General features: G+C 35.6%; 1 pseudogene; it reads right to left on the bottom strand.

Moving 5' to 3' along the window:
• Window positions 1–9,325: 9,325 nt before the first annotated feature.
• Window positions 9,326–12,417, bottom strand: LOC148126405 (uncharacterized; annotated as a pseudogene).
• Between the last annotated feature and the right edge of the window lie 1,225 nt (window positions 12,418–13,642).

Below are 13,642 nucleotides of genomic sequence, written 5' to 3'. Positions count from 1 at the left end.
GAGAGAGAGGCTGGGCCCAAGAGTATACACACACTTGAGACAAAAACACTGTTTGTGGTTTTAAATAGGTATTTAATTCACACAGACATTAAGAAGAGTCATTCAGTCCATATGTCAGTATCCAGTTTATCAATCCAGTTACCTAGTCTTTTAAACAGTAAATACAATGTCTTTATCTGCTTGTAAATCTTCTTCTTCTGATACCTTTCTCTCAAAGACAATGCTGAATTCACAGCTCACCAAGCAAACAGTCCTTGTGTTCAGTTGAGAGAAGTATCTTGCACAGTAGACATCTCATACAGGAGGAAACAGTAGTAGGCAGACAGCAGACAGACCAGAGACCGGTAACATCAGGAACAGGAACCAGAAACCAGGATCAGAAACCAGGAAGTGTTACGTGTCTCTCACTGCCTCTTATTGCAGCTTACAACCACACCCATAATTAACATTGCAGTTTCTTGCTTAAAGCTACAAGACACTTAATCCTAGGTTTACATATTTATTCAACCCAAACCTGGTTGGTGTATCCATATACCCAACAGAAACCTGGGAAATTAAGAGCTGATTACAGATTACTGGAGGGGTAACTGTACAATAGGCTGTTCATGAAATGTCCCATTGGACACTTCCTAACTATGCACCGCTCTCCATCCATGAGAACAGAGGTGATTTTTATATTTACTAAATTTGAAAGCAATTGTTTTCCTAAGATCAAGTAAGGACCAGTAAGAAAAATGTAGAAGTTCTTTGTAGAACACTAATAAGACATATTTAGTAGAGCTTTAAGCTATTAGAAGAGACAGTTGGTGTAGTGGTTAAGGCATCAGGCCAGAAAGCAGCAGACTATGAATTCTGGTTATGACTTAGGCATGAGGCCAGTTGGTTAATTTGAACTGACCCGAACAGGTTGTTCTTTGCATGATTATAGTACTTTTGCATTCAAGATTTCCCAGCTGTCAGCTGTCTATTGTTCTATTCCTTTTTAACAGAAAAAAAGCCTGAAGTCCCAACATTATTTTATAGTATGGTTATATAGAACCACCGATGAAACAAGACAAATTTCATATTGTAAGGGTATTGTGCTACTGAACAATATAAAGATATGCATAACATAAATCAATACTCTGTAAAGAACAAATGTATTTTAGTTAGCCCTGTTATTGCAAAGAAGCAATGCTGATTTTTTGGAATTTATTATGCTATTACACAGACTGACTCATTAATAGGCAGAGTCATACTCACTTAAAAGAAGTTGATGTACAATAGTTGCTTAGCAATCAAGTGTAATTAATTTCTTCAAAATAAAGTAAGTGTTGTTTTTGTCAATCCTCAGGCATGGGCTCAGGAGCAAATCACAGAACTTTAGTCAATTAATCCTTACTTTAGTTTTACATACAGCCTTGACAGAAGATTCCTACACAAGACTTGGCTAGATATTTCTGTTTTTATTGCAGACAAGAACAAAGTCTCAAAAATAACAATTAAATACAACGTATGCATAGATAAATGACAAGATGGATGGATAGATAGATAGACAGACAGACAGACAGACAGACAGACAGACAGATAGATAGATAGATAGAGGTGCTAGCTGCCTATACTACTAGATTGTTGTGAAAGTTGGACCTTAAAGAACAAGAAAGAAAATTGACTCATTAGAGCTGTACCATTGGGAAAGTCTCCTGTGTATTCCTTCAACAGCAACAGTGATTAACAAGCAAATACTGGAGTGACACTTCTGGTGTTACTCCAGTATTTGCTTGTTAATCACCTTTGCTGTTGAAGGAATACAAAATCTGCATCTCACTTACTTTGGCCATGTCATATAGGGAATTCACCAGAGAAAACAATTGTGTTTTGAAGTTAGTGGTAAAAGGAAACCAGGCTATCAAAGAACACAGTGGCTGGACAAAGCTATTAAAGCTGACACCAGCCAGAGCATAGAAAAACTCAAAGAAATAGTGCAACATCAGAAGACGTGAAGAGATCTGACCCATAGAATCACCAAAAGTTAGACTTGACTCATTGATCAACATCATCATACTAACTTTAGATATGGAATTGATTTAGAGAAATGGCAAAAACTGTGGAGTCAAAATTATAAAATGACAATGTCAACAGCATTTAAAGAAAATTTGTATAAGATGTTTTACAGGTGGCATTTTCCCCGACAAGAATAGCAAGAATGTTCAAGAATAAATCCGAAAAATGTTGGAAATGTCATCAGATACCTGGCTCATATTACCATATGTGGTGGACTTGTGCGGACGCTAGAAAATACTGGACTAAAATCCACATGTGGTTGGAAAAAATGACAAAGAAACATATAGACTTGAAACCAGAGATATTTTTATTGGGAATTTTACCTGATACATACAGTAAAGATTTAAAATATTTGATTGTAAATGTGTTAACAGTGGCTAGGATTGTATATGCTAAAAATTGGAAAAATGAGAAAATACCATCACAGGAGGAAACTATTAAGAAAATACTGGAATGTGCTGAAATGAGTAGATTGACATTTGAAATTAGAGAACAAGAGAATAAACAATTTTACAAAATTTGGGACCTTTTCTATTTATTTATTATCTAAAATACAATAATAGAATATGTAGAATTTTAGAAAATAATGAATATATAAAGATGTATTTCTTTTCTTTTTTTGTTATTATATATATAAAATGTCTTTAGGATAGATTTTGGGGGATTATATGAATTGTTATAAAATAAACTAAGTAAATTATAGTTATCTCGCAAAGTATGAATGAACAAAATTACAGTCAAATGATTGTTTAATAGTGATACTACGGTATTCAATTTTTGATTGATAATATGAGTTATTATGCAATGTAACTGTAATTGAGGCTATGAAATAGATGCACAAAAAATTTGTAAACCAACTGACACACTGTTTGTACACTTATGAAAGAAAGTTGGATGTTTTTATGTTTTTTTGTTTTTGTTTGTCTTTAAAAACCAATAAAACTTGCAAAAAACAAAAACAAAAAACATCATCATACTACCAAAATTCTAGAGAGTGTACAATGGCAGTAAAAGAAATGCCCTCCAACATCCACCTTACAACTGAGAATGGTAAAAAAAAAAAAAAGCATTTCTCAAATAAGATATAAGTATGTTTAAAAAGGAAAGTACTTAGACTATTTTTACAAGCTGGGAGAATGAGCCGCTGCATTTCTGCATATTCCATAGTGAGGCAGGCAAACATTGTGAAGGTTGCTAGCCCAATCTGTTGAGCAATTACCAGCTAAGAATAACTGAAATCAAGAATATCTAACAGTCCCCTAACAATAATCTGATAAGTAGCGTAACAATCAGTGATGGGAAGGGCATGACATGCTCTGAAGGTCCTGAATGTTAATTACCAGTTTGACCCAGTGGTATTTAAAGAGGTTTGATACTCAAATAAAAATTGGGCCTGCATATAAAATAAGTACAGTGCTTGATTTTAAAAGTTCCACATTTCAGTTTATATTTAACTAGTGAAAATTCACACAGAGAAGCTGTATATGTATACAAATCCTAAAGGAATAGAACCTCACAAGCAGTCGGCAGGACCAACAATTCAACAGCATAATTGTCTCCTAATGAATAGTTGTCAGTGTTACCTAAGAGATAATTAATCCCTTTGTAGCTGAAGCAAGTGAAGCAGCTATTTGGGATCAAGCTAAACTGCAACAGAAATGGGCATCTCCACAAATAAATAGCCTTCATGTGCTGAAATTTCATATTCAGTTTATAAACATTCAGGAACAGAAAGCAAAAAACCTGGCATAAGTTTCACGTTTCTGGAAATCATCTTCTTAAGTCTTTTAATAAAGTGGCATCAAGTTTTGCAGAGCTAGTACAACTCATCAAAGAGGAAAGGACAGCCAAATTTTAAAGGCCAGAAGAGGTTCCTGAGTCAATGTCTCTTTCAATTGTTAAAAAGGTAAGTTGATATCCAAAGACCTGGTCCAGGAGTCATCTTTTCAAGTCAGTAACAAAGGTGATCAGGAGCAGGAGTGGGATTCTACAGGTTTGCACCTATTCTCTAGAACCAGTAGTTAACATTCTAAGCAGTTTGGAGAACCGGTTGTTAGAAGAAATTACTGGCCTAATTCTGTAAGGAAGGCAGGAAGAAAACATTCTGGTGTTGCTTACAGAAACTGCCTCTCCGTTAACCCTTATTACATTCTTGGCAGGACTAGTCTTCCTGTCTCTGGAACTTCTCTGGAGGTTTTTTTTCCTCCTTTGCTGGTACTTTGCTTGTGTGGAGTGACCATTCAAAGTTACAATGGCACTGAAAAAAGTGACTTATAACCATTTTTCACACTTACGACTGTTGCAGCATCCCCACAAGTCATGAGAGGCCAGGCGAGGAGATGCGTGTCTCAATGTGAGTGATATTGAATTGGCCACGCCCAGCCAGTCACATGACCACCAAGCCATGCCCACCAACTAAGCCACGCCCACAGAACCGGTTGTTAAATTGAATCCCACCCCTGATTAGGAGATCTGCAAAATTAAAAATAAGCGGTCAAGAAAGAAAGAAAAACAGCGGTGTAAAGAATAGAAATCCTGAGACTTTCACATTATCCTCTCCTTTCTTAAGTTAAAAGCAGCTAAGTAGTGTACATTTTAAATGAATATTGTGGTGTTTGGTAGTTCCTTTTTCTGAAGTTTTTCAAAAACTGCCAGGGTTACAAAGTTTATCAACAATTTCAGCAGATGCAATATGATCATTCAAAACCAAATATCCTTGTTGGGTATATGGATACACCAACCAGGTTTGGGTTGAATAAATATGTAAACCTAGGATTAAGTGTCTTGTAGCTTTAAGCAAGAAACTGCAATGTCATTGTGGGTGCGGTTGCAGGCAGCAATATAGGTAGGAAGGGAAACGTAATAGACCCGGCTTCTGGATGCACCTGGTTCTGTTCCTGGTCTGCTGCCTGCTGTTTTGGAACGTCTGCTTGCTTTTGGAGGCTACTGTGCCAGATACCATTTCAACTGAACACAAAGACTGTTTGCTTGGTGAGCTGAGGATTCAGCGTTGTCTTTGAGAGAAAGGTATCGGGAGGAGAAGATTTACAAGCAGATAAAGACATTGTATTTACTGTTAATGGACTTGATAACTGGATGGATATACTGGATAATGATATATGGACTGAATGACACTTCTTAATCTCTGTGTGTATTAAATAACTATTTTAAAACCACAAACAGTGTTTTTGTCTCCAGTGTGTGTATACTCTTGGGCCCACTCTCTCTCTCATTTGCCTGCCTGGCTTGACTGCTGCTGCATACTCTGCTTGGGGGTTTATCCCCAAACACTAACAATCCTGCTCTAGGAACTGCAGAAGGAGTAGATTCAAGAGCTGCATTCACAGAAGATATCCAACCATTGACTTCAGTTGCCTGGTGTTCAAATTTTGATTAGTTTTCGGTAGGGTTTCTTTTGTGGCTTAATTAGAAATAGAAATCTAATTTAAGAGCCCAATTTATTGTTTGGCAGGGATATCTGCACTGAAAACACCGTTCTTGTCATTGTTATTATGCAATAGAGAACTTACTCATTTACCAAGACTCTAAATAAAGGAACTTAAAGTTACCTTACCTCTAGGTAAAGTAATTTGTCCCTTGAATATTTTTCTTAGTTCTAAATACTTTCAGCATCTATCAAAGGTTATTGAGTAAACATTACTAGTGGATAGGCTATAAACATTACTAGTGGATAGGCTATAAATGTAAGTATTCATAAACTCTGATCACATATGAAGTCAAGTAAGTAAGTACTAGTGACTGTTGACATGGCAGTAGTTGGGGGATCTTTGGTACTCTCAGAGCATGGTTGTTTTCTTGCAGATGTTCCATTACCCAGACTAGTGTGGTCAAGGAGTTATCAGGAAAACGTAGTGGTTTCCATTGAAGATTCAACCAAAGGACATTATTCATTTTCAGCTTTCTAGGGCTGAACAAATATGATTGGCCCTAGTTAATCTCACTGGGTTCATGCCTAAAACAGGCCTCAAAGCCACAGTTTCCTGATTCTAACTTGGTGACCCAAGCATGACACCAAACTGGTCATGCAAATCATACAGTAGATGAAGATTTTAAAAGGCATACAAGGTATCACCCTTTATGTACATCATCCCCCGATGAGTAGCCTCTGAACATTACTATTAATGTTCTTTTGTAGAACTTTTGAAGCACCTTATGTATTTGCACTGAAATCACAGAGAGCCTTAATAAACAGCCCAAAGACCAAACTGTTCTTGTCCAAAAATTTATACCAGAAAAATGAGCTCATGTTTGAGGTTCTGCAGAACCCTTGGTTCTCATTACAAACCAAAGACTATATCTATTCAGAAATAATCACCACTTAGTTTAATTTTTCTTTCTTCTAGTTGAGTATAAACAGAGATTCTGCTGATTAACTCAACTATATTTTTGAAAAGGTATTCATGTAAAGTACTGTAGTTATTTCATTATTTCTAATATACATTATCATGCATGCTATAATGAATAATAAATAAATAGCACTTTCAATTACCAATTGATTTAATGGCAGATTGAATAAAAAGCTATTATATATTATTAATATTAATACTAATATTAGTATTTAACTTGATGTTTTGATTTGAGGTTGATGTTTGATTTGTTGTCAACTCTTATCATTTAAATAGGGCACATGAAAGATTATTCTTGTTGGAGGGGGGAAAGACATGTCCCTTTAAATTTAGCATTTATTTTATTTTATTGCATACTGAGTTTTATTTAACAACTGATCTGTTTAGGAAAAAAATTGTTATGTAATATCCAGAACCTTTTACACAACCTTGTCAATGCTTCATCATAGTAAAGAAAATTCCTTGTAAAATGGTTGATTGCATAAAATGAAACTGAACAGTTTATTGTTTCACCATTTTTGTTTGTTTAAAATGTGTTCCTTCATCATCAAGAGCATAGAAAAATCCACTAGAAAGGCTTTAATTCCGTTGCTTCATTCTGAAACCCTGACGCTCAGAAACAGCCAAGGCTGAACTAGCTTAGCCTTTCTCTCTCTCTTTTTTTTTTTCCTTTTGGCAGTAGTTTTAAGTTATGATCCAATTGCAGATGGATTCTTTACAGCAGACTTCAAGAGCTGTTGGCTGATGATTTGATTCTTCCAAGATCTCTGAAATTACCCACAAGTCCATTTGTTAAGACAGAAAACATTTTGAAAGCTGAATCATACCTTTCTTGGCTATAAGAGAAAGGAAAGGGGGAGGGGGGAGGCCAAGGTTGGAAAGAAGAGAATAGCATGACCTGGCAAATGAGCACTTTTCTAACAAATTAATCTGGAGACTCTTTAATAATGTGCAATTTTGAAATATTGTTCTCTTCCTGCAGTTCTCTGTGGGTTTACAGATGACAATCAGTAATGGTCTTTAGAATATTGTTTTTAGCTATATAAGTAGATTATTGCAGTGGCTTATCACAATGTTTCTTTAAATAAATGGTTTGCCTAAGTCAAGGAAGTTTAGAGACACAGTGGATTTCCTGGATATTACAGCCTCGAAGCATATGAGCAAGAAAAGACGTCAAAGGAATTATCCACAAGTAGGAAAGTCCAATCTTTTGAAATCAATGCACACATTTCTAAATGACTTTTTGCATCAAATCATTGTTTCTTTATACTGTTAGTAAACTAGTGATGCAACCGAATGTGCATGGTTTTTTTGCAAAGAATTTTAAAGGTCAAACAAAAAAATGCTTCAAATCCTAGTTTAATCAAAAGCTTGCTGATTGACTAGTGTAACAACTGTAATTTAGTTCCCTTATTTATTGTTAATGTATCACAATAATTTATTATAGTCTTCTCCAAAATCAAAGGTGTGGGAGGGGGGGATTAAATATGCACTAAACTCTGAAAAGTATCAGAAGAAAAAGAAGCCAAATTAGCAAATTAAATCAAAGCAAGCCAAAAAAAATGTATATGAAAGTCCAATAAAAAGCAGAACATTTAACATCTGGTGGGGATACATGTCCTGGGTCCTTCAGAGAAGTTAACATGAAGACTATTTTCTTCACATAGCTTTCTTTAGTTTTGTGTGCAGTTGATATTTAAAATAGAAACAGGAAGCTACGAAGTCCATAGCCTAGCTTTATCCCTTAATAAAAGTCATAAACAATTCAGACTGCTGTCCTAAGTGATCCATCCCTTATAGAAGTATGTGAAAGAGAAAAAAAAGGCTATAAGAAAGTCTTATTCAAAACCAGGAGTCAAAAAAAGGCCTCACCCATTATGGGCTCTGATCCCATACACCACTTTTCTGGACTCAATCCCCATCTGATCACATTGGTGGCACTCAACAGAAACAGTGTTTCATCTTTAATGGAAAGGGAGGTATTGGTTAAGAAAATAAAATTCAGTGTTCTGTCCTCACTTTGATCCAGTTGCACTCAATATAAGGAATGGAATCGCACTTTGATCCGTATAGGAGATAATAGGATGCTTGGAATACAATTTGTAATAGCAGCCACAATGATATCAAAATAGCCTTTAACAGATTAAAGGCTGTTTGAGTATCTTAAGAGTCAGCTGAAATTGAATTTTGCCACCTTTGGCTATTTCCCTAAAATCATTACCAAATATTTGTGCACTGTAATCCAATACAGGAATAGTTTGACTAATTGTTGTTTTCCATGCATTCACAAAATGCTGTAATGGCAAATCACATTTGAAGAGATGGGAAATTTGGCAATTACATTAAAACACATGTACTTAAAGCTTGTCTGGCATTTACTGTTACTAAATACTACCAAGGGGAGGTTATAAAGAAGCTTACTCTGCAAATTTTATGTATAAGCTGAAAATAAAGTTATTGATCATGTATCAGGAAATATGCAGTTCATCAGTACCATAAAAGAAATAAGTTAGTTTCCTTCCCCAATTAAAAGCACTGATTCGGATAATTCAGCATCATATTTTTAAAACTATTCAGACTTCAAGTGATTACTTGCTATATATATTGCTAATCAACATGTGTGTGAGAGAGAGATTTTAATGTTTCAGCTCTTAAAAGACCATGTCTGTTGCTTCAGAAAAAAAATGAGATTCTTATGTACTAAAACTGCAACATTTAGAATAATCCCAATATTTCTGAAGATACTGAATTGGAAAGTTGAACTAAACATTGCCATCCAAAACTTCTCCATGCCTCTGATATTTTATCTAGCAGTATGATGAAAGGGACAGTAAATCAATTAAAGAACCATGAGCAAAATAAACAAGAACATGACACCAATTAATTAGCCTTTTGATGCAAATGAGAATAAAAACTTACTCTAATCTAGAATTGATATGTGACAAAAGTCATGAAAAAGGCATGAAAATTAATTCAATTCATCAACAAAACTTTCTAGATTTATAGTCATGTCATTTCCTGATTCACTGTCTTATATTTGTTTTTCTTTTGGGTTTGTAAAGTATACAAGTGTTTTGTCAATACTTACAAAATAATATAATAATATATAATAATATATATATATAATATGAGATTGTAAAAAAATGAAAAAAACATAGCTTTACCAAACAGTTTATTAATGGTACATGATTAACATATAAAATCAATACTTAACTCATATTCTTGCTCGCATGTTAATGCTACTTTTTATTACTTGTGGTAAAATGTTCTGATTGAAGGATCCAGAGTATACTTTTTTTTCCTGATGCCAAATGTATCATTACTCTAGGATCACAGTTTGAAAAAGGCCCTTAGTAACCTCATATTTAAAGCATTTGGTTTGGAAGAAATTTTACATCTTAAAGTATATGTTGGAGAGATAGGATTTTAAAAATATACACTTCATGGTTTATTCATAATAAAAATAGCCCAACATATTTCCCTTCTTCATGGTTCAAAAATAGCTGCACAACATTGCTATTTACTGTGATTTACTGTTGCTTATATAACTTGTATGCCAGAGGTCAGAAATTTTCAAATGTTCTCGGAAGAAGAACTATGGTTTGTCCAGGACATGGCAATCGGCTCCAATCCAAAGTATAGAGACCATCCTATATACTGTACTTGCTATAATCTATAGTGCTCTGGTATGTCTGTTCAGGATAATGATATAGTTTTAGAAAAATCCATTGAATAGAAGAGTTTTCCCAGCTTACTTTGCCAGGATTGGAATTATTCTACCATCTCTGATGCAGTCTGCATTACTTAACCACAAGAAAACTAAAGGAAATGTGTCTGCTAGTGCCAAGCCATGGGCTTTGAGAGAAAGAAATCATCCATAGCCAGGAAAAGGCACTACACGTTCCATCAGCTCTGTATCCAAATACTAGGAACAACAGAAAGACAAGCAGGTAAGAGAGTAGATGTACTACAGTTTGTATACAATATACACAAGCTATGCTTCTGTAAAAGTATTAGAAACAGTGGTGGGATTCAAAGGTTTTTACCACTGGTTCAGTGGGCGTGGCTTGGTGGGCGTGCTTTGCTGTTGTAATGACGAGGCAGTCGAGTTGTTTGATCATGATCAACTGAATCATGATGAACTTTATTGGAGTTTAGCCTTGCATTTATACACATTTTTAGTTATCCTCAATCATTGGTTAACTTTGGTCACTGCTTAACTTTTGTTACTGTTTAGCATAGTAAATAACACAATTAATTATCTCTAGTTAAAGTCTAACATATGTTTAATTCCTCTCTCTAATCCTCCTTTAGATTAGTGGCTTTGTTTGCCTGAATTGTATTTGCTTGGAAACATTCTTTATCTGAGGTTTGCCATCCGAGATTAGAACATTCCTGCAATTACAACTCTACATATCCTCGTTTTTTATTTTAAATGGAGGATTCAAAGATTTATGAATTTATCACAATTGTAGAGGAGTAAGAGAGGGGAAGCAGTACGAAACAATGCAAATAAATTTGGAATACATTGAATAAAACAACAGGTTGCAATTAGTACAATAATAATAATTATAACATAAAAAAAAACTGTCTGAACCAAGACCAATCAGGGAGCCAATTGGTTAGCCACTCAAAAGGTGAGTAATGAGCATGGATATTATTTTGAATGAATGATTGTAAGTTGGCAAGCTCATCCTCAATAGTTTTATTCAAAGAATGAAAATGCACAGCACATCCACAGTGTCCAACTAACTTACAGTACCCTCCCTGATGGGATAAAAGATAGTCTATGGCAAAACGCTGCTGTAAGACATCTTTATTTAACTCTTCTATTTCATGCTGCAAATCACGAATAATAGCAGCGGTAGCACTGATGGATTTTTAAAGTCTGCAGGTGAGACCAAGAATAGATTGTCTGTTTTCTTGAGCAATTATGCTAGGATAAGAGCCTAGAGTAAGGACTCCTGTAACGGCCCCTGCCAATGCACGGCCAAATGTAGAACCAGAAGACAATTGTGTGTCAATAATGACTTCATCATTACATGTAAGCCCCAGAGAGGAATGCCACTGTCAAGTTGATGGGAGCGTACCTATTTGAACAGGTAGAGTAAAATAACCTATAGCTGCACATTGATAATTCTGAGGATGAACATTAGTGGCATATTTATCAAAAAAGAACCACATATTAGGATCCTTAAGCTGCCAACCAGCGCATATCGATCCTCTATTAGATTGATCAGAGGCATTAAAAATAGGAAAATTGTCAGGATACATATCAGGAGTTATATCAATTCCATGCAAAGAAGAATTAAAGGTACCTGACAACCAATAGTAGTCAGAACAATAACTATAATTCCCTAGCTTTTTAAATATGTGCTAATCAGACCAATTATGAAGCCAAGTGTGTTTAGCGTGACAGCAGACACACAGACCCCTTGTAAATTGACTAACTTTCAAGTAACGCCAACGGACAGAATTCAATTGCATGGGGGTTTAGAAAATAGCCAGGAGTGTGAAATAGATTGTAGTTGTGAGACAATAAATGTAGAAGACATGATCAAGTTAGGGGTAAAAGAAATTTGACCAAATGCCATTGGGGGCTCATAGTATAAGGTAATATTTGTGCCATGGGTTATAAACATGTATTGGGCATGACAAACCCACAAATTAGGGTTAAGTCGAACCACAGAAGTGTCATTTTGAGCAGAAACACCATTAACCATAAACAAGAAAATACAAAGTAAAATGGTAACAGAGTTAGCAGTAATAATAGCAAAAACAGCAGCAACAAGATTTTCAGCAGTCTGAGGTAATGAGGCCTGTTGCAGTTGTTGTTGAGCTTGATATGTAGTAGATTTAACCTGGCCCCAAGTGATGGGTTGTGGACGTGTTGACCTTGGAAGACGGATTTCCGTGTTCAGATGAAGATTGAAATCTGGAATCGGGTTGTGAAGGCCCTGATGCCATGCCATGATACGGATGAACACAGCGTGCTGGAACACACACCGCTTGTCCAATAGAAGGATCTTCCAAGGCGGTGTAACCATGACCCCAGGTGATCAGTGGTGTAGGGCCTTTCCAGGTTGGATCTGGAGCTTGGCAATACTTTACCAAAGGCCTTGCTAAAGATTCAGTAGTTCGAAAATGCAAATTAACAGGTGAGTCTGCAAGAGAATCTAAAAAGGTTAAATAATTCCAAGTATATAATGCTACAGCAATGAGATTTTGAATCTTTCACAGATGGTAAGGGCCAGACTCATTTTGTAATTGTTTCTGAAGCAATGCCTTAAAAGTATAATGAGCTCGCTCAACTACAGCTTGACCCTGAGAGTTGTAAGGAATTCCATGCACTAAAGTAATATTCCATTTCTGACAAAAGGTTTGAAATTCCTTAGTAAAATAAGTGGGGCCATTGTCAGTTTTAAACTGAGGAGGCCGACCCATTATAGCAAAAGAGGATAGGCAATGAGAAATAACATCTGAAGTACGTTCATGTTTTGAAGCAGTAGACCAAAGGAAATGTGAATAAGTGTCAATAGACATATGAAGATAACAGTATGGCTTAAAGGTTGAAAATTGAGTTACATCCATTTGCCAAATTTGATTAGCTTGGGTTCCTCGTGGGTTGACACCCACTGGAAAGGGAACTGGCAGTTGTTGACAAGCTGGACAAGCACGGACAATATCCCGGGCTTGAGATAATGAAATTTTAAATTGCTTTGCAAGCGATTTGGCATTTTGATGAAAATAAGAATGACTGGCAACAGGATCAGCAAACAAAGATGCAACATCCTTTAAGGATTCATCTGCCTTCTGATTTCCTTCAGTCAAGGCATTAGTAAAGGAAGTATGACTTCGAATGTGTTCTACATACAAAGAATACAAGCGAGTTTCCAAACTATTCTTTAAAGATAAAAACAAGGATAACGAATTCTTATCCAAAGAGAGAGCACAATAAGAAAAGGGAAGAGATTGCATAGCTAAACACACATATTGAGTATCAACAATCAAGTTAATAGGTTGGTCATTGAACAATTGTAAAGCCAAAATCACAGCAGCCAGATCAGCATGTTGAGCTGAAGTCTGAGTGGCAGTAAATTTAGAATACCATTGTTGTTGAATCTGCCAGACAACCACACCCCTTGTAGGTGATCCATCAGTAAAGACTGTGAAAGCTTTAGAAATAGGATTTCGCACAAAAATGGAAGAAAAGGCCGGATTTAAAGTAGTAG

Source organism: Pseudonaja textilis, chromosome 3 (genome assembly GCF_049901715.1).
Source record: "Pseudonaja textilis isolate UNSWEBS1 chromosome 3, rPseTex1.2, whole genome shotgun sequence".
Lineage (NCBI taxonomy): Eukaryota > Metazoa > Chordata > Lepidosauria > Squamata > Elapidae > Pseudonaja > Pseudonaja textilis.
This window is presented reverse-complemented; position numbering and strand designations above follow the sequence as displayed.